Raw genomic sequence first — 23,372 nt, forward strand, 5'->3', positions numbered from 1 at the left:
ATGTTTGATAGCATTCAGCCTAGAATATGTTTCGTGAATGTGTCTGAGTGAGTGAGAAAGTGAGTGAGTGAGTGAGTGAGTGAGTGAGTGGGTGGGTGGGTGAGTGAGTGAGTGAGTGAGTGAGTGAGTGAGTGTCTGTCCGTCCGTCCGTCCGTCCGTCCGTCTGTCTATCTGTCTGTCTGTCTGTCTGTCTGTCTGTCTGTCTGTCTGTCTGTCTGTCTGTCTGTCTGTCTGTCTCTGTGGATATGGATTGGTGTATGTCAACTTTTTTTTCTCAAAATGGAAAGGGTTACTGTACAGAAGATTTCGATGGGTCAGATTTGCCTTATTCCAAGCACCTCTCGAAATCGTATATTCGCTCTTTCGAATGCCTATAGTCGATCGCAATTTGTGGAAGGTTAATAGTTCTAAGTATATCATCAGCAAATGAATTACGTCATGGGGCCATTGCTAAAGAAACGCTGTTCACACCAAATAAGATCACGCGCAATGTGAACTCAAAAAAAACAACAAGTTTTGATGATCGTGGTATATTATTAATGCGGAATCCACTGCTTTGTCGTGTCAATTCTATGTTTCACTTTCCAGTTCATCTTTACTGGAAACAACTTGTACGCTGACAGGAACGTAGCTGCAGAATACTTCCTGAAGAGGGAAAGAGCACAGAATCAAACAGAATATGTTAGATGTGGACAGGGTTACTACTTTTGCGAGGGAAAAGGGTGGATTACCTGATCACTCTTCTTGTACTAGTCTTTGACGTCGCTCAGATAAATTGCTTGTTTCAATAGCTAGTAGCAGACAGTTCATAAATAATAGCAAACGGGTCTTTTCAAATAATCCATTCTTCATAGAATTTTAAAGGTTATCTGTTTTCCTTGTCTCAGTAAAATCATGGTAATTGAAATAAAGATCAAGCAGAAATGATAGCAGCATCTATATCTGCAACATCATTTATTTTACGTGAACGGTGAAAAACAAGAATTTTTTTTTATTTGTTTATTTATGAATTAATTTTCTATCTATCTGTCTACTCATCCATCGATCGATACCCGCCAATCACCCACCCCATGCACCGTCCATCCATCCATCCATCCATCCGCTCGCCCGCCCACCCGTCCGTCCACCCGATCATCCATTCGCCATCATCTATACCCACCACCTACATCTATCTATCTATCTATCTATCTATCTATCTATCTATCTATCTATCTATCTATCTATCTATCTATCTATCTATCTATCTATCTATCTATCTATCTAGCTATCTATCTATCTATCTACTATACCTATCCATCTACTTATCTATCTATCGTGAATCGGTTGTTTGTTTTTCACCCCTGGATACCTTCGAAATGGCAAATGTTACGTCGGTTTTATTTGTGACATTGATGACTGAACAAGTTCTGGCAGATTGTCCCGTTTGTAAACAAAACTGTGAACTTATACAAAGAATCATGCACCGTCATTTATCACATATTGAAAAAAAACTGTCAAGTCAGCTGATGATATAACATGAAGTATTATTTGATGGTTTTTTTTTCAGTTGACATAATTTGCATTGCATATTCTTGAGGTGAAGTTAGGGCTTCAACACTGAATTATAATTCAACATCTTGGTCTTAGCAGTAACATGTCTACTCGAATTTATTCAGATATTAGGGAAAACAGTGTACAACTCGCAGAATGTCACATTGAGTGTAACGTCTTGAAACAAAAATCAACCAAAACTGAAACAATCACTACGTATGTATTTAGCTGAATTATTCCAATATGTGAGATTAGATTAGCAGTCCGGAATGCAATATATAAAACTAGGGTCTCGTCTAATGTGTATTTTTGCGTAGTGCACTACACCAACTACAACCCTAGCCTTGCAACAGTAGTCTAGAAATGTTGCTGATGAGAAGGTAGTTTTTTTGTATTTATTAAAGCTGGCTTTGTAGGCGCCAAAGGGGCTTCTCCTTATTATGCTATCAAACTGAAATACATTGATAACAGTTAAACCGGATGTATGTTCTTATCAGACTGTTTATATATGTGTGTATGTGTGTGTGTGTGTGTGTGTGTGTGTGTGTGTGTGTGTGTGTGTGTGTGTGTGTGTGTGAAAGTCGGTCATATTGCCATGTATATCATATGACTAACTTTCACAGACATAAACAAACTGATAATAGCATCTGGTGAATCTACATCTGGTGCAACCGCTATCGTGTTTGTGTCAAGAAGAAGACTTTTTCGGCACCTTCAAAACCAGTTTTAATTATCCACCAATAATACAACGATGTTCTGATCAGCAGCATTTATACACAACTGTTACAGGGGTTGTAATTTGAAAGTGAGTCGTATTTTCTTGCTAATCAAGATCGCATTGTCGACCAGGCAACCAGTTACGACTACTTCAATCAATTTACTTAGAATACATTACAATAAGCGTGGAATATTGCGACCTCTCAATACTTAACATATTAATCGCATGGTGGCACTATAGATGAGAGTGAAAATTCCAAAACAGCTCCAAAAAAATAAATATGTTAAAAGACCGTATGTGCCTGCATGTGGCGTCATTATAGTAAATTTCGGTGAAACGCGGTTAAATTGGTGTCTATCCCCCAAGACAATATGGCGCTAAGCTTCAATCTCAATATTTTGTATTTGAATGTAAGCAGCGCAATGTAAGCAAAAAGAAATATTTTTTTATGTCTGGGCCTGCAACATAGTTATTACTCGTATATATGCATGGATAGACTACGATATTCTAAATCTAGGTAAGTGTTCAAAACGAGAGATATTCATGGATAAATGAGCCAAACGTATTCACAAAAATTTCCATTTCGAACACTAAGGGGCGACATCAATAGTTCAGTGTATGATTTTAAAAAAGGTAAATTCGTTTAGTCAGACCTCAACACCGCCCCCTTAGTTATGCGTCAACCCCTCTCCCCCAACCACCTTCTAACTTAATTGGCCAAATTTGAAAATAGTTTCAGACCGCACAATCAATTTTAAATCAGTATGTAGTGCTATGAATATAAAGACAGTATGTAGTGAGGAAAAATAGTTCTTTTGTTGACAACACTTTGTTTTAGTGCCATGCATATACTATAGCGAGAAATCTCCCATTTCTCAATTTGACGAAATTTTTAGAAGAAATACTTATATTAGAGGGTGCAAAACATTACCATTAAAAGTAAAATCGTTTACGTATCATGAAAACTAAAATAGCTCAACACCCCGCCCACCCACCCACCCACCCCCATCCCCAAAGTAAAAGAATTTAGTTTTTTATCCTACATTGAAGTATTGATCTTGCACCTAACCCAATTCAGAATACAACCTCTAAACTCTTTGCAGTAGGAGAAATGACAGGCATGTTACAATTACAACTGAGAGTTCAACAAATTTTGGCAAAAAAAGACAAAAAATGAGGCAGATTCACGGGGAGACCAGAAATGCCATACAGAAGAAATCCATCACAAAATCTATTGTATGGAATATCTGTATGTCATTCCCGTGGGCGGAGAGGATGTGCCGCATATATATGACAACGTTGATCATGTTAACAGCAGATATGTGATCTATAGAGGGCGTTGATCATGCCTTATATGGATATACTCAAGTGGTTATCCAACTTATATAACAAAAGTATCACCAGCACACACCCGACTATGTGAATCAAGCATTGCAAATTCTCTCGAATGGGAACAATGATTTAAAGTCGAACACACAAGGTTAAATTCAGAATCCTCAGCTCAGCAACATGTGGGTTAATAATTTATTCAAAAATGACGATTCCGTGCAAAGTTATAGCAAATATTCTTTCTGTTCTGTACAAGACGATAATTTATTCAGTTTGGGCGAAAATGAAGTTTGAGCTAACTTCTATCTCCACACGGCAACAGAGACGTAATAGTAAACAATATCCAAGGATTCTATGTACGTTGGTACATTTACACAAAAACAACTTTTTTTTCAATCTCGCTGAATGTGATAAATCATGAAATAGCTGTCAAGAATCAAGAGTTTAAGAAAATGCCTTTATTTCATGGAGTGGCATTTCCCTTAAATGTTATAATAGGTTATTGCAAAAAGTGGATAATACATTTTATATATTTATAGGTTTGTTAATGTCATTCGGTAAAAGAAATGAAAAACAAAGGGTAGCATATAACCATGGAAATTTAAAAAAAAAAAAACTCATTACTTATTTCCCACGACAATAACGCTTCTCATCTACACAAGGCAAATATCGTGTTAATAATAATAAATGTATTTGCAATTTTCATAACGTAAAATATCTCTTCGTCGATGGTGGCGCTTGTGTTACTTGATGCTCGTAATATGTTATGCGTTCATGACACAAACCACTATCAATATCCCTCATAGGGGTCGTTTTTTTCCATTTTCGAATTCCATCTAGAGGATAAATGCACAATAAAGTAACCCTAGATACACCATTTGTTAGTTTTAGGGAATGAACTCTTAGTTTTCAAACGGGTACAAACAATACAAAAGGTTGACAACCCCCAACACAAACATACGTAGGTACATACGTAGGTACATACATAAACACATACACGAATAAATAAATACATACATACATACATACATACATACATACATACATACATACATACATACATACATGCATGCATGCATGCATGCATGCATGCATGCATGCATACATACACACATACATACATACATACATACATACATACATGCATCCATACATGCATCCATACATACACACACACACACACATACATACATACATACATACATACATACATACATACATACATACATACATACATACATACAAACATACATACATACATACATACATACATACATACATACATACATACATGCATGCATGCATACATACATACATACATACATACATACATACATACATACACACATAGACCACTACCCCACCCCACCCACACACACACACACACACACACATTTTCTCGATTAACGATATACTCATCCACTGTAAACTACATCCATGAAGAATTTCATTTCCGTGACGAACTAGTGAAGACCAACTGTGAAAAAGTTTCACCATGATATTACATTGTTGTGTCTATCTTGAATATTTCGATGACTGTTAGCTTTTTCAACGTTTATTTTGCTATTCGTGTGTGTGTGTGTGTGTGTGTATGTATGTGTGTGTGTGTGTGTGTGTGTTTGTTTGTTTCTTTGTTTACAAATCTATTTTTTCTGTTTATTTGAAAACTGTCTTAGTAATCATACTAACGATATGAAAGTGGGCAAGCACACTCATGAATACAATTTGATGTCACACTTTTGACCAGAAATCACTACTAGAAATACATACAAAGATAATGAGCTGTACAATATTATATTATATACCTACAAGAGCTGCAACTGGGACAATTTTTCATCAAGTAACAAAAGAAATATTCACTAAATATTGATCGATTACTTATAGATAGACATTGTATATGTTAATTAGTTATGGATATTATGTGTAGCTAGTGGTGTAGACACAAGTTTAAATCTTACGCCAAAGCTCGGTTTTGTGTCTGTCACCGTGTTAAAACTGCACCTCGAATATTATTCTTCGACCACCACAACATTTTCACACAATATACCTATAATTAGACATTTTGCATGTTAGTCAGGGGTCGATATTATCCATAAGCAGTACAGAAACAGTTTAAAAGTGATTGCCTTGAGGGCGTTGATTTATGGTTCAGCCCTAAAAATAAATTTGATTTGATTTATCGTGTATACAGCTACAATAAATGTTTTGCAACTAGTGATGTGAGGTTGTTCATGTTGTACGATATTACGTGTAAGTTATTTTCACACACAATATTCCAGTTGATGCAAGTCTTACTGCACGTGATAATGTATGTATGTATGTATGTATGTATGTATGTATGTATGTATGGCGTTGTGACCACGTACTCTGCAGGTTAGACAAAATACACTAAAGCTTACTTTTCTATACTAACTACCCTTACTAAAAATGGGGAAAAGGTTAACCAATTAAAGGCTCTACAAAGAACAAAGAGTTCGTCAAAATCTTATGACTTGCTTACACCGCTAATACTATCAGCACAAGCCTGTAAAATGAACGGTAACAGCATTCCACTTTTTGTTTGTCCCTTATTCAGACGGCCGTGTGTTTAACTCTTTACTTTAAAAATCCGATTCGACATCGAAATTGTTCTCACAATGACATTATACCTGCACCATCGAGGCAAGTTAGCAACACCTTTGAAAAGTAAGCCTATAGTATGATAGAGTAGAAAATGTTCCAAGTAATAAAATTCATATTGGTTTTTTAACAAAACACGTTTAGCAATCACTGTATGAATCATATTAATGTGGCACATACATGTGAGCTACTTGATAATGAGTGGCAGATTCAAAAGGGTTTTCTTCCTATCAAGGGTGAAATTATTAAGAACGACCTCAAGTGTGATAAGATAATACTTTCTTCAGAGAGACCAACCTCATTTATCATATCAATTTTCACTCCATGAGATGTCATGGATTTTACGGTCATTCACCTGACCTCGACTATTCATTCCTCTCAATGCAACAATTTACACTTGTCGCTAGGAAATTGTTAACAATATATATGAATCTACAAGGGTGTAAAAATGAAATTAGTTTAAAAGCTTCCCCTTTTTAATAGCTTGTAAATATCTATTTTATTCCAATGCCATTCGTAATTTCAATCATCGCTTGGGAAATGCATACATGAGAATTAAATTACTAAAATTGTTCCTTGTGGGACTAAGTCAGAGTGAATTTATTCGTTTTATATGGTTCCCATATGAATGTCCTTGGCAACGTCGTAGACAGGGTGTGTATCAATGGTGTGTGTACATGTGTATTCCATATTCTAACAAATTCTTTCTTTCTAGCTACTAATGGTGGCCTTTTCAAAATCTCATATTCAACATATTCCAAACTATATAACCTATCGTCTTGAACATTGTAAGTTGTCTTCACTGGCTTAAGAACGAGTGTATCTTGTCTTTTAAATTATGGATAAAGATACTATCTTACTCGTATTGCCATTCAAGCAAATATAAGGAAACTCACCACAGCGTAATACTTCATCTCCATGCGCATGGAACATACAGGAGTGTGTACAATTGTAGCAGAGTTCTAATCTCGACCTGTGGCAATGTAAGAAGCAAACCTTGTAAATTTCCTGTGTTTTTCATCATAAATGTTATACATAATGGCTTTTACCACATTTGTCAAATTATCTACATGTACCTCATCAATGCCCAGTGTTCCCTAATACCTGTCTTAACAGAATTTAATGTTTTTTAAGACCTTAAATTCTTGCTGCTTATCCTAAAATGTTGTCAACAACATTATGCTGTTTCTGTAAAATACTTGACTTTGTCCATGAACTTTCCCTGGCGTGCCCACTCCTTGTGATTCTTTGGATTTAAAAAAAGATGCGTTTATCCTGACAATGTGTTGAAGAATGGGACATATATAAAATGGCAATGCTATTTTTGTGTTTTGACGATGGTTTCTTACAAACTAGTAGGTAGAGACTATCACTTTCCGTTAGGATAAACAAAATGTTATGCCCTATATCAACGTATTGAGCAATTGAGCTTGCCTTTACCATCAACTTAGGTGGCTTTGCTGCTAACGTCATCTTGAAAATGACTACGAAGGTAAACAGCGTATGTAAATATATACAGTAACCATCGGGATGACTGTCCCCAGGTGTTCCATGGATTCAAATCAAAACCAAGTAAACAAGAAGATCTATGGTTGATTTGTTTTCTGTAACAAATCAATTGATAAAGAAGAAAGTATTTGGATATCTCATACGTCAAAGTGGTGTTTTGTGATATTGTTATCAATACCTCATCAAGCGCCCTTGATAGTTTCACTGTGTTATACCCCTATTTTTTACTCTCCAAGCTGACGCCTGCGGTTATGGTGCCTATTTGATTACATTAAGATGTTTGTAGATTGAAGTATGCGACTCCCCCGGTGGCGTCTTATCAATAAAAAGTTCTTTTCGTGATCGAGATCTTGTTTTTACACTGCAGACAGACTAATATCTCCAACAGTCACTTTCAGCTCTTCGAAGGTATGTGACTTAAATATTAATATTTGTCACTGTAAACTCATCATTATAACTTTTCATATTGATGATTAATCAGATTTTACTTAAATTACTTGAAGCCCATTAAACTTTTGCAAAAATGGTAGATTTAAGGTTACATATTTGGTGTTAAGATAAACATTTCGACCTTCAAAATATAAAGATATTTCTTTTATAACTTCAATATTGTAGTAATAAATGATACAGTGCTAATTAGGTTTATAAGGGCAGCAGTCCACTATTTTCAAATGAGAGAGAGAGAGAGAGAGAGAGACAGACAGACAGACAGACAGACAGACAGACAGGCAGGCAGGCAGGCAGGCAGGCAGGCAGGCAGGCAGGCAGACAGACAGACAGACAGACAGACAGACAGACAGACAGACAGACAGACAGACAGACAGACAGACAGACAGACAGACAGACAGACAGACAGACAGACAGACGGACGGACGGACGGACAGACGGATGGACGCAGACAGACAGAGGCCTGAATAGCGTGTCACTTGTACATATTAAAACTAGCAGATAATCATTGCAATAATTGCATACTTTTAAAAACATATTCTTCAACAGCTGTTAATTGATACTACACGCAACGGGTAACTAGAACGTTGCCTAGAGTAACACAAACGTAGGCGCGCAGTTTGACATAGTCATTTAAGGAAAATGTTCATCAAATAAAATCAAATAATTTATTTCCTCAAATGTCATGTTTCTAATGGCCTCATAAGCGTCAAGTTCTTTTTATTACTATACATTTATCTTCATCGTCTATATTGTTGAGATCTTTGAATTTCTATACACACCGTTTACACAGTATATGTACTCAAATATCTCAAATAGTACCAGTTTCTAAACACCTGAATTAAACTCCATCCACATATCTTTTATACCCCTTTAAAAATATACTAATGCATATGGAGACTGGTTTCTTTAAATATTAAATGCACACAAATCGTTCATGTTTATAGAAAAACAATTCAAAGACCTGTTTTTTTTTCTTTTCAAAATTTACAGAAGTGATCTGCATTCCTGTTAATTCAAAATAATATTTATCAATAAGATATTGTTGTCAGATCTGTTGGGAGGAAGCCAGTAAAAAACAAGATTGCGTTTTCCATGATACAGGAGGTTGGTGACTACTCATTGCTCTTAAACAGTACTGGTACATAACAGTATGGGAGTATGGGTAAAAACTAATAGTTAATGATTCATATCGTTGATAATTTTTCCAGTACTTAGTAAACCACAGGGACATACATCATCATCATCATCATCATCATCATCATCATCATCAATATTTCATGTTAATTTATAAAAATCATCACAGTTTTATAACCAAAGAATACACAGCGGTCCAATTGTCAGACTTACAGTGTAAGCCATGCTGCTAATTCGACATCATACTTTCCATTCACTATTAATATACATCAGTCCTAAATCAAACTTGTTCACACATTTCCCTTAAAATTAAAGTTCTTCAATTCTCTCCAAACATAACACAATATTTGGTGGGCAAACTAGATTCTGGAGTCATTACTCTAAATTTGGATATCGTTTTACCTGTATTTAAAAAGAATTGTATCATGACTCTAGATTTTTTTATTGATTTTAACTGGTAATACAGGCAACAAACATCGAGGGATCGCCGAACGACTGTGCGTGTCATACACATGTATGTTCCCCAAGAACAATTTAGATAGATAAGAAACGGATTTCCCACAGACCACTCATTACAACAGTACCACACTCCTGCCGACAAGCAGGCACTGTATGTGCACACACATATCACTTGTAACTTTGAATTAATACACTAAAGTCTTATATGTGTCAAAATATGTGCCTGCAGTATGATGATTTTCAATAGCTTGTTTGTTCCAAGGACGATGTGGGTGTGTCTGTGAATCAGTATGGGTTGGATGGTGTTGTTTATATTTGTATTGGGTGGTCTGTGGGAAGTCTGTTTCTTATCTCTCTAAATTGTTCTTGGGGAACATAAAATGTGTATGATACGCAAAGTCGTTCGGTGTTCCCTCGCCGTTTTACCTGTAGGTTGAAATTTTCTTGTACAAAATAACAGTAAAGTTTTAAAGGAATAATTTCCAAGGCGCACTCCACGTTAAGTGCACTCGACAATTCTTGTGCATACCACTACACCTGCAATTCGTTTCCTTTTATAAGTGAAACTCCTCCGTCCAACTTTTACCTTCAATATGGCAGCCAAATGTCAAAAGTCACTATATCTCATTTGTTTATCTGACAAACGAAAATCATTAGTAGAGATAAATCATCAACGTCACAGACATAACAAGAGGTTTTTTTTTCAAATCTGTAATGTTTCCCCAAAGTACCACAGTTCGAGTACACAACAGTCATTTAGAAAACGTTATCTCTGTAAGATGGAGATTGATACACAAGTAATGGTCGCAGAAAATACAAGGAGCAGTCAGTTGTACTTGTGTGATTAGCACCATTAAGGATTTCTCGCAACCTACTTGATAATGTACATGTACCACATATCTTAAAAACACTGACAAAGCCTAAATTGATTAAACAATTTGCAGTTAATTGCGATCGCCACACAGTTCAATGAGTCGTGAGAGCGTTATTGAAATACTAATGAACGACTTGTTCTTCTGGGAAACATGTTACAGATACTGAATCAATCCTCAACATCCCCTAATGACTTCATTGTTTACTTTGCCCTATGAATATATTATATTATTTCAATAAGTGGATTAGAATGAGATTGTTGTATTTGTGCAATTTTGGATTGGTTGACTGTATAAACACATGAGTCATCGATTTACTTTCGTTGTTGTAAGTGTAATGATTGCCCTACTAAGATGGAAATAAATGCAATTAGATGCCTGTAATACAGAAAGACCCAGTTCTGGTGACCCCAGATGAATTAATCCAGATGGGTGTGTGTGGGGGGGGGAGAGAGAGAGACAGAAAGACAGACAGACAGACAGACAGACAGACAGACAGAGACAGACAGAGACAGACAGATAGACAGACAGACAGACAGATAGACAGACAGGGGGACAGGGGTAAGAGGGGGGAGGGGGATATGGGAGGGAGTCAGAGATAGACAGACTGAGACAGACAGACAGAGACAGACAGAGACAGACAGACAGACAGACAGACATACATACAGACAGACAGACAGACAGACAGAGAGGGAGTGGCAGAGACAGATAAACACGCAGAGATAGAGACAGAGACAGAGAGAAAGGGACAGAGACACACAATCAGGGACACATAGAACATAGTGATAGACTCTGACAGACAGGTAGTTGAACACATTCTAAAGTGGGGGCGGATCAAGCTTATTGTCATTATGAAACACAGAAGTATGATGATGATGATGATGATGATGATGATGATGATGATGACGATGACAACGACGACGATTTTTGTAGCATGTTTTGTCATTTAACTGAAGATTAAGTCGTCCTGTATTGCGTTTAATACTTACAGAGAGGTTTTGATCGTATGTATACTAGATAATATCTCTACAGTGGGTCCGACATCTTCAGATACATCTCACAAAATGCATTAGTGTGCTCCCTAATATTGACATAAAATGATTTGGACAAAATTTTATATTGAAATTGGATTATACAAGCCCTCATTGAAAATACACGCTTTGCCTTCTGTGGTCGAGGAATAGTTTCATAAATTGAGTATAGCTAACAACAAGCCTTGGAGTGACCCTTTTCAGACACTCAAGCATTTAATAGTAATAATTGAATCATGTTTGAATGCAGTACTCGACTAATGAAATATGCTTTAGGTTAAGTTAAACACATTTTAATGTTGCACCATTCATGCATTTTTGTGCACTGTTGGTTATTAAATAACCATCATTCACACAAAAAATACTGTTTTGTATGAAGCACTTAGTAAGCGTAATATGTGTCACTCCATCTACGTTGTTTGAGTCAAAATGGCATGTCCACTGTTGATGTGCTCACAGAACAATGTTCTCGACTGATGGGATTTTAGTGTTCGAAACTGAAGTATCGTTAAATCAATAAACGTGTGACGAAAGGCAAACGGCTATACAAATGATCTCGCTCGATGTTCTTAATCAATAGATAACATTCGTGCATAAATCATTCGAATTTGACAAAACATCAAACTTGATATTGCAATTATACTATGTGTATCAATTTTTGTAATGCAATACAATTAAATATTTTTTTTCGATGCAAGAAACACTAATTTGGAAAAAACTGAATAATAAATATAACGAGATCCTCTAAGTAACTGTTTATAACCAAGTGATAATCGGTACAAACAGGTAAGACTGCACTATGTGAACTTCGCAATCTTTCCATGACAAATTTTGTCCAACATAGCGTTAGCTGCAAGATTATCGTAACTTTATATCCAATTGTGAATTTAAAAATATTGACTTATTTATCTTTATTTACACAGCTTCATAGGTTATCCCAAGCAATCCTAAAATATTTCATGATTTCAAAATGTGTAAGTTTATGTATGTACCGTATCAACTATTTTTTTTCAAAATAGTCTTAAGCTATGTTTGTAATACCATAGAACCCCATGACACGTGAGTGGAAGTGTGATGTACTCGGTGTATTTGCACAAGTGCTTGCAGTGTTCTGTGCGGCCGTACTTTTACAAGCTTAATCAAGTGAGTGAAAGTGCAGCAGAAACCACGGCAAGAGTAAAAAAAATACTGTGCAATCACGTAATTTCGTCTGCAAAAACAAGGAACGATGGCACCCTCATATACATATCATTTCACATGAAGATATAACGTTGACGTCGTTGTCGGTATTGAACTGCTAGTAAAAAGACCACTAGTATCCGGGTAAAATTCATTTCTGATTATGATTCAAGACAGGGTATGTACATATGTCACTAGTGTTAACCTTGTTAGCAGATTAACATCCATTCCAATGCATCAATCAATCTCCTTTTACAAACAAAGGGTCACGATGCTAAATGAAAAGGAAAACATCGCATGTTATTTTATATTATAACCACTTCCTTGCACAATCTGATAACATAAACATCAATGAAAATCCATTCCAGGCAGCAATTGTTCACACTAATGAGATTTTACTTCAATGTTTACGCTCTTTTGCCTTATGATTGAAGAGCAACAGTACAGACTTTAAAATACCAGACACGCGATATTGTTTTCAGTAAATTACTAATCATATTTTTTTTTCAACCACAGCTGTCAATTTATATCATTTGTAATTTCAACACGATTATTTTAAATTGGATCATATACTTCTAAAACAGGAATAATTTATACCTATTAAGATATATCGGGTTGGGAGTTTGTTTGGAGTTGAATCCCCCTTAGCGCAAGTTTGATTTTATCATGAAGGCTTAGTTCGAGATTGTCCAAATTGGTTGCTTAAATAAAGCTTGAAGAAATGCGAGTCGGATATTGCCAAATTGCAAGCGCCAGCAATCAGAAAACCTTACCTCTTTGCCATGTAGATGTTCACACATTTCACTTTGATGTTATTAAACATTCGACACGAGTACTTATTTCAAGTATATCATTCCTGATAGTAGCAAGCAAATACATGTAACCTCCTCACAGCATTGCAGCAGACAATGTTTCCACCCTTTAGATGACAACAATTGGAAAGGATGGCCATGGCATGTAATTATCACCATGATGATATAGTCAAAAGAGAAAAGAGTTATCATTTTACATGTCATGGTTTTAACCACATGAATTAAAATGATGAAGGGGATTGTGGCAATAGGAAGCCAACGATTGCCACAAGAAATGAAGCAAATGTGGTTACGTCATTGTTTATCTAGAACTGAAACATTCTTGCATCTACAAACTTTTCTTGCCGATGCTGTATATTGCATATATAGATGTTTCAAAAATTGCAATGAAAAGAGTCCATTGGTTACTCGTGAGTACTAATCTTTCATTTGTGTGGAAAGAAATTAAGAGTAATACAAAAATAATGTCACTACATAATAAAATACCACAGAGGCATTTTGAACAAAATTGCATATTTTGTCTTATGCATTCTGCCCTTTATCCAAGTTGAACATTTAATGCCTGAAGATTTTCGAGTTCTATATATACGTTCCGTGTTTACTCATTAAACATATTCCTCATCCGGCATCCTGCAATTTTCCTAAAAGATACAAACGTTAATTAACGGTATCGCGTTGTATCATTTCTACTGAGTGGTATCTCATTATTTTATTAAAGAGCGAAGGTCCATCAGTCATCGTTATTAATGGCAAAGGGGACATTGGGGATACTACAATATCAAAACATAATCATGCTAGTAATACTGTAGCCTTGTGTGTGTCTACATACATGTTTAAAGGATATTGTCTCGTGCGATGAAGACAAACAAATGTTCCCCAGTGTTCCAAACATTATCCCAGTCAATTTCCCGTTGAAGCATACCTATAGGCTACATTGATGAAACATATAGCCCTGGGAGGTTTACCTTTTTAGATTTTGATTACTATAGAGTTTCCTCGAGACGGTACACTACTACAAAAGGCAGATAAGTAAAAACAATCCATGTTTTGTGAAAACGGCAACCTAACATCAACGTATTGTAACCATTGTTGATTATTTGTAATTCAAACCTCACAGTATATTCACCATAAAGAAAATTCCACTTTTCCTAATATCAGTTAGATGCGGAACCAAACACTTTTAAATTATGTATTTCTCAAATCGAATATGTAATCAAGAATGCATGTCGTTGTAGCACTATATTACGAAACATCAATGAAATATTCACGAGTATACCAAATGGTAAGATAATCAACGTATAGAAAGTAGTAACCATTGCTGATCATTTGCAATTTGAAAGTAATACGAAAACTTAAGCAAGAAGGTTTCGAGAGCACTAATGTAATACCAGGGGCTCAGATGACAAACAACTCTAATTTTTGTACTAGAAAACTATATTGACATCAAAAATGTCTTATTACTTAATTCCAGTTGAGAACAAAATGTATTGTATAAATTTTAGTATACATGGACTTTGAAACCTGTTACATGTATATACGTAATGCATTTTTCTTCGATATGCATTTTTAGGTTTTACTATAAGATAACGAAGTAAGGAAGGTGCATTACTACTTTACATTTCTATTTATACTCATCTAAGTTATTTTGGTTACATTTCATCAAAAATTTGTAAAATATAAAAATTTCTTCTCCAAGGAACAATGGAACGAGTATAACATTACTTCTTGTAATAAGCAGATACATGTACTATTGTGCAGTTCCCAAGTAATACAATGTTAGAGGTACTTCTTATGAAAGAAGGTCTGGACACCCTTTACTCTAGTGCATATAATTGTGCTTAAGCTATACTGTACAGCAGAATTGCGTAAATTGGAGTCTAGTGATTTTAATTTCTATCTATCCCAAGGGTATTCCTCCTCCATGTTCAGTTGCCATTTGAATGAACACAAAATTATGTATTTTGATTGCTTTCTAGAGGTGATATGTACTTCTAAAGCGATTGGGAATACTCTCATATCACATAATCTTACTCGCTGAGCAGAATGTCATAACCTTACATGTAATTTGATATCTTTAGCGATATTTTGTAACCAGAATCTACTTTCAATTTAGACATTTAACTAGTATATGCTATCACAGAGACATCACCTATCGCAGTATTTGATGATTATCACATGGATACGGGTACCTTGCCCGTGGATTGATACCGTAGATAAGTGCGAATCAGTTCGACGAGATTTGATTGCGAGAATTAAAAAATAACAAGGAAAATTCATTGGTTGAGTGCACTATTTCCTTGTTCATGTTTCTTTAAATTAGCATATTAATTAGATCCCTTATTAATCTGTGAGTTTACATCAAACAATTAACACCAGTTAAAAGCAATCCTGAACCCAATCTACATTAACAATGTCTCACTGAATAAATCTCAGTACCTTTATCAATTCTATCCTGTATTCTAGCATCCTTTGCTTTTAGTGTCTCTCTTTATTTTAGTTTTAAAATGAATCATGGTATGCAACGCATATACTATGGGCCCAGTGTACCTATCTATGGGTATATATGCATTGCATGGTGTAAGCAGGTGATTATAGGAATGATGGTTGAAAGGAGTTATATATACATGTGTATCTATATGTATGTATGTATGTATGTGTGTATGTATGTACATGTATGTATGTATGTATGTATGTATGTATGTATGTATGTATGTATGTTGGGGTGGGGCAGATGGATGAATGGATGTCATAGATTATAATTGTATGGCCACGTGTGTGTGTGTGTGTGTGTGTGTGTGCGCGCGCGCGCGCTCGCGAAGCTCATTGAGTCGGCCATGTTCAATTTTATGTTTGAACTTACTTAGAATCATACCAAAAAGTCAGTTATCAATGACATTTTGAAAGCGTAACTGCTGTTTCCGATCTTTTGCACAATCTGTTGAAAGTACCAATGTTTCATCACCATAATGGCTGATGGCAGTAATAAATATATAAGCAGCTGATTTCAGTGCAAGTCTGCCCAGCTGAAATGTCTAATTGGAAATGAGAAATTAGAGCCATGGGCAAGCGATATATGTGTATGTAACAGTAGGTCAGAACAAAGCAAGGGTGATTTCATCATCAAGATGCAAGAAATTATTCATTGTGGCCAATTTCTAAAAAAGAAACCTAAGAATACTGAATTCGAGCAGATATCATGAAGGTTGTATTAGTTGATCACAAATTGAGGTTTTGTGCGTATATTCCTTGTGTATATCCATTTTTATAATTTGTTACCACTGTAATACATTGCTTATGTGTCAATTATTAAACTTCGTACCAAACAACGACACAGACAACAGAAACAGAAACACCTACTGCATAAATAAGCAGATTATTATATTAGGAGACGACATTCTGTGTCATTTCAACTCCACAACTGTAACACAATCTGTCTGTCTGTCTGTCTGTCTGTCTGTCTGTCTGTATGTATGTATGTATGTATGTATGTATGTATGTATGTATGTATGTATGTATGTATGTCTGTCTGTCTGTCTATCTGGCTTTCTCTCATCTCTCGTTGCAATAATTGCAATAATTTCTCATTGCAATAATTTCTCTCTATTAATAACCATTTGTAAATATGAAAATACGACTAAAACCTATGTTCAGCTGGTCGATTTCAATTTGTATCCACGATTTAATAACGTGACATATCCCTAGGGTAAAGTAATTTTTAATACTGTGTAATACTGTGTTACTGACGATAATTAATTAAATCCTAACAAAGAATACATCTCAATATCTGCAAAACTGCTAAGTTCAATCGTTTCGATTTCACTGGTAATGTCTCATCACCTACATTCTTCGAAAAGCAAATTATAATGATCACAATATTACCTAACAGAAATAAGTGATATATTTTCAGAAGGGGAATATTATCCAGATAAAGAGATATTCGAAAAGAGTTTATCAATGTTGATAACATAACCCAGTTGCCTTGGCGTAAACAACACACGTGCTCATCGAAATCGGAGATGTAGTTGTGTGACAAAGTACTGCATATGCCATCTGATCAGAAACGCTTTAAGCGGCGCAGGTGTAGAAATCGTCGTGATCATCAAATAGTACAAGTAAGGGTGAGTATTAGCTTGTGATATTATGATATAATACACAGTCAAAAATGTGTTATAAACTAAAGTTTCATTCACACGCAACAGTGCAGGCGATCTAGTACATTTTCTATAACAGGTTAGTGAACTATTTGACTAATTCTTCACGTGTATCGTTCACTCACCTGAATATCGTTCATCCCATCATGTGACATATAGACCATGACGTACGAATATTCATGTTATCATGTTGTATCTAATAACACTACTATTATAACTAAAGCATAAACGAAGGAATTGCATTCTACCTTCACAATTTTATTTCAGAAGTAGGTTTTGTAAAACAGACAGAAATATCACAGATCTTGGGATGAATAAAGTAGTCTCCTTTCAAAAAAAGAAAAAAAAGCCGTCAATACTAAAAGTTGATTGTCATATTTAAACACAGTGATATATTTGCCCTTTGAAAACAAAAATAGATTTAGACTCAACGAACTTCAAATAAAATTAGTATGCAGAGCGCAAGAGGAAATAACTGTAAGTAATATTTTTACATGTGTCACCAGTATTATTCATTGGACGACTTACGCGGTTATCTGTTGTTTCTAAAGGTCTCAATGCTTGAGATTATGGACCATATATATATGAAGACTTGCAAACAATTCGAATACGCATGTGTCTTTCACGTAAATATATATATTTATACGTCACCTGTCACCAATCTCGCATTCTGATTGGTCGAGAGCCCTGCAGATACACAGGCGTATTTTTCACCAACAGCCGTATTTTTGCTTGTTGTATCACGTGATCACTGCACGTCCCCTTGTAAACAAATCTAGCAGACAACTAGAGATCGAGCTATAACCAGCATTTCCAATGCCAAATTTGTGGTCAATCGAACAAAATATCACCGTTGTATATATTGTAACAAGTCTCTGAACTGTACTTTTCATGTCACAGGGAAATAGTCAAAAATTCCACACACAACTGTGAAAGTCCAGTGACGGCGAACGCACGGTCGTCACGCGATCGTAAACATGAATTCCTAAATTTATGAAGGATATGAAAATTACCACCACAGAGGGTGTAATGTTTGCTTAACTAGAACAACAAAGAATATCACCAACATTTATGTACATTTAATGGAAACAGTACGCAAAACAAAGACGCACTCATTTTTCAGCTGATGGTTATAAGTTTGAATATATTGGTGAGTGATATGCAAATAGTAAACATTACGTCATACTACTGAGCAAACGCGCACTCTGATTGAATGATAAAGTTAAGGCTGACATGTAAACAACCGCATTACAGTTATCAGAGAGGTGCATGATACTACGCTCAACAGTATAACGCGGAAGTGATTTTATTTAAAAATGAAACAGCATTTTTAGAAATTCAAAAATGAATTCATAGTCGCAGGTGACGTATAAGTATGTTATTTGCCAAATACTGTTCCACATCTTGCTGCTCGAGGTAATTGTTCTGGTATAACGGCTCGCCTCCGGCTCTCTGTTATACCAGAAAAAATTACCTCTCGCAGCAACCTATGGAACGGTATTTGGCAAATAACATATACATATATATGTAATTTGAACACAAAAGGTTTAGACACTCAAGCGTGTAGTTTTACTCTCCAAAGATTTGGAATGAATAGGTTATGAAACATCAATCTTGCAAACATTTCAATGTGTCTAGGCAGAAGCCACTCAGAACGATACGCATTGTTGGCGCTTGTGTAGGGTAGGATATACAAAATGTGCATTACATTTGGGATTACCTGTCCTAAATTAACCTATATTTCCAAAATTTTATTAGGTAAATGTAAATGGGATTATGTAACTTAATGTAACCAGTCTTTTTTAATCAGATTTAAGTTTAAACCCTTTTTTGCGTACCTTGCACAAAACAGACTTTCCTTATTGCAAATATGCGCAACTGCAGTACAATAATATATAAAAATTATCACAGGGAATACAACCTCATTGACTTGAAACTTACTATTTTTGAAGAAAAAAATGTGAAAAGGTTACAACTATAGCAATAGTCTGTTACTATAGTGAGGAGTGTTAGTAGGCCTGAATTTCGGGTTTGGAGTCTACCCATTGCTTCTACATATAATCAACTTGTAAAGGTAGAAACAATACAGACACAGATGCTCTTGGTGCTATCAGCAGTCTATGCTGAAAATTCTAACAACAGAGAAGCATGTATGTTGTCTGGAATGTCGGACTTACACCCCCCCCCTGACTTGTTGGGAATTTCTTGCATCTGACACACCCCTCTGACTTGTTGGCAATTTCTTACCACTGACACACCCCTCTGACTTGTTGGGAATTTCTTGCATCTGATGACACCGTTCAGGGTGAGAATTTTCGAATCCATCTTCCCTGTATATTGCATTATTTGAAGACCATCTACCCTGTATATTGCATTATTTGAAGAGCATTCTGTCAAGAACTAAGACAGAAGTTAAAATTATCAAGATGAAAAACTTTTGTGAAATGGTTTCAAAGTCAGTGATTTAGTATTATGCGGGACTTCATTTTAATATTATTAATAACTTTCTTACACATTCTGAATGTCTTAAGGATTAAACTGTACGATTACAATTGAGTCTTGTTATTTTAAAGACAGGAGTAAACACGTGGTGTATAGCTCAATGCTCAATAGCCTATCATGTTTATATTGATAGATGCTGATCAGTGACTACAACATTTGGAAATGCTTAAAGCTAATCGTACATGCATACATCTTGGTGCCAATGCGGCTTGAAGGTCAGCTCGGGAAAATGTCGAATGAATGTGACTACTTTTCCTGAGAACAATATGCCATGGTGGCGTCGGCATCTCCAGAAATAACAAGCTTTCATGTAAGGAAACGCATATGCGGACATTTTTATGAACATATTAAGAGCTGAACAGGAAAAGGCATCGTGATGCATAGTAGTTTGTATACAGGCAGACAGATCAGGAGGGGAAACATTATTTCTCGTCATAATTGCCACGATCGAATTAATGTAATACCCATTAGTTATCTCTATGGACTATAATGCAGTGCATCAAATTCTTAAAAGGTTTTATTCAAAATTCCGAATCAGAAACATCACATAGGTTATTCACAGATATTTCCTAAACTTTAAGTTTCCTGCTTTATAAATGGGTTTAATATCATGATTGTTATCTTTAAATTGATAAACGAAACAAGAAGAATGCAACAACGATTTATCTGATACCCTACCTATATAATGTCATTAACGACAATTTAGTCTGTGCGTCACCAATGAAATAGTCTCCGGACGTGTGCTGAACAGACACGACATTCTTAAACGGCAAAGAGTGTTATTGATTGTTTCATTTATCTGACACTCTAGGTTTTAGGATGGGATCGATAACTTGATTAGAATCACACATTACAAAGATGCTGTGCACGTGTACCCGGTATTTCCTATGCCTTGCAATTGGTTTTATCTTGATCTCGTCCTTGAAGTTGGTAATCAATTTGACAGTGGAACATGTCTATGAAAATCAGAATGAGAAGGTTTGCTAAATTCCATGTCGCCACATGCAGATACGATTTGTACGTTTTATGATCCACAGTTTAAAACATCCGGGGTATTTGTTGGACAGGTCGATCTTAAATTGCCCATGGGCAATATAAGGGGAAAAAAGTAGTACATCGTCTTCAAAAATATCAGGTATTGTCAATTTAGCGAAGAAAAAAATCCAAATGACAAATTTATTACATTTCCCATCATGGAATGATTACATTAATTCCTACGTAATAAAATAGTACCGTCTAAATATGTGCTTTGGTGACTTCCGATCAGGGTATCAAGTCCCTCATATCCGGCAGATTACCGGCCGATTACCAAACGCCCATATATGGGCATTGATTCTAGTATTTCCATCTGATGTAGAGAGTACATACTGGTATTATATTTGTTTGTTTGTTTGATTATTTGTTTGATTGTCTGTCTGTCTCTTTTTCCCGTTTGTTTGTTTGTTTGTTTGTTTGTTCATTCTATAAATCTAAATCACCAATCGGAAGTCCTGGTCACCATGTTGACTGAAATGTTAATTGAAATGATGCCATAGCTTAATTGAGGAAACCTTCTGCTTGGAAAAAAGTAATGTTCGAACGTCCACTCTCAGTGACTAGCTGTGACTTGTTTTTTAATTTTGATGTTGTACTTTAAAGTGTTGTTCCATTATTGAAAATCTGGAATTCTATCCGTTTCCGCCTTCGTAGAAAAGTTCTCCAATCTTTCCCAAATCTTATAAAAAGAAAATAAAATGGGTCAATAAACACACTCGTAAAACCATGGTAATCAAGACAACCTACGTTCATTTCCACCAACACATCGCACGCACCACTGCGGATTATATTTTTTGTAACTTCGTGCACTTTTACGGTAAAACCACCCACACGGACACAAAAAGAACCTGAGTGGGCAATCCACCATTATTCTATTTGTAATGAAAACAAGTGTAATCCTCCTAGACTAACATAAGTATCGTTATTATGAAGAGTAAAATGTGTTCTCCAGAATATATGGCTCGGGGTTGAATTTCAACTTAAAAATATTATCCCAACAGGAGAGGTAAAAGGTTTTTTAAGGGATGTAATTTTAATAATTTAACTTTCATGATAAATGTTGAAGTGGGCGTTTACATATGTTTACATTGTTGTCGTAACCAGATCATGACATTTTGTGGGAAGAAATAGCAATTGAAGGTTATGATGCATCAGAGAGAGAGAGAGAGAGAGAGAGAGAGAGAGAGAGAGAGAGAGAGAGAGAGAGAGAGAGAGAGAGAGAGAGAGAGAGAGAGAGAGAGAGAGAGAGAGAGAGACAGACAGACAGACAGACAGACAGACAGACAGACAGACAGACATGTAATTATTTACTTCATTATGTGTGTGATTCTGTCTGCATATATTCATGTACGATTGTATTTGTCTTTTGTCTGTGTATTTGACCCAATAATCAAAATTGGAGTAGAGTGATTTTGGTGTAGGCCGATATGTTGCATTTTTGGGAGACGGCTGTTTCTCTTTTATCCATTCCAGATGAGGTACATTCCATGTCAAATATTCCTTGTGAGATTGGAGATAGACACACAGTAACAATAAAGAGAGTATATTAGTATTGTTTTCGAATACTGACTTAGTAGTTGTTTACAGTATGTGTTGCCCCGTATGTTGAGTAACAGATAGATGTGTCAAAGTATTGATATCGGCAGCGATTTATGATTTATGTCAATGTTCATTCAACCTAGTTCACTCTTTGAGAACATTGATTCTGTTTTTTTCTTTAAACTTGTTACGCGGGATGTATCACGGGAAGCTCTTTAAACCCGAGTCAGCCAGTCATTCAACACTGCATAGATTTACATACGGTTCTATCGATTGCCTAAAATAATAGTGGTATTTAGTAGCGGATTGAAATGTTTAGACTTGTCAATAGATTGATTGATTGATACTTGCATACGCTGAATATAATTTGATTAGTTAAAGCAATGATTGCGTGCCAAATTGAAAGCGCCAAATCACGCCAAATAATGATGATTTAGTGCGTTTTCAACACGCAAAGAGGTACTACATTCATCACAACTATTCTGAATTTACGGTAGTAGCTC

General features: G+C 35.7%; 1 protein-coding gene across 1 annotated transcript in view; it reads right to left on the reverse strand.

Moving 5' to 3' along the window:
• LOC144441436 (TNF receptor-associated factor 2-like) overlaps positions 1-18,556 on the reverse strand; it is a 311,144-nt gene extending 292,588 nt beyond the window's left edge. The window contains exon 1 of the mRNA XM_078131006.1: positions 18,433-18,556. The gene's annotated coding sequence lies outside the window, so the exon portion shown is untranslated. The remainder of the gene's footprint in view (positions 1-18,432) is intronic.
• Positions 18,557-23,372: the final 4,816 nt, after the last annotated feature.

Source organism: Glandiceps talaboti, chromosome 10, assembly GCF_964340395.1.
Source record: "Glandiceps talaboti chromosome 10, keGlaTala1.1, whole genome shotgun sequence".
NCBI lineage: Eukaryota > Metazoa > Hemichordata > Enteropneusta > Spengelidae > Glandiceps > Glandiceps talaboti.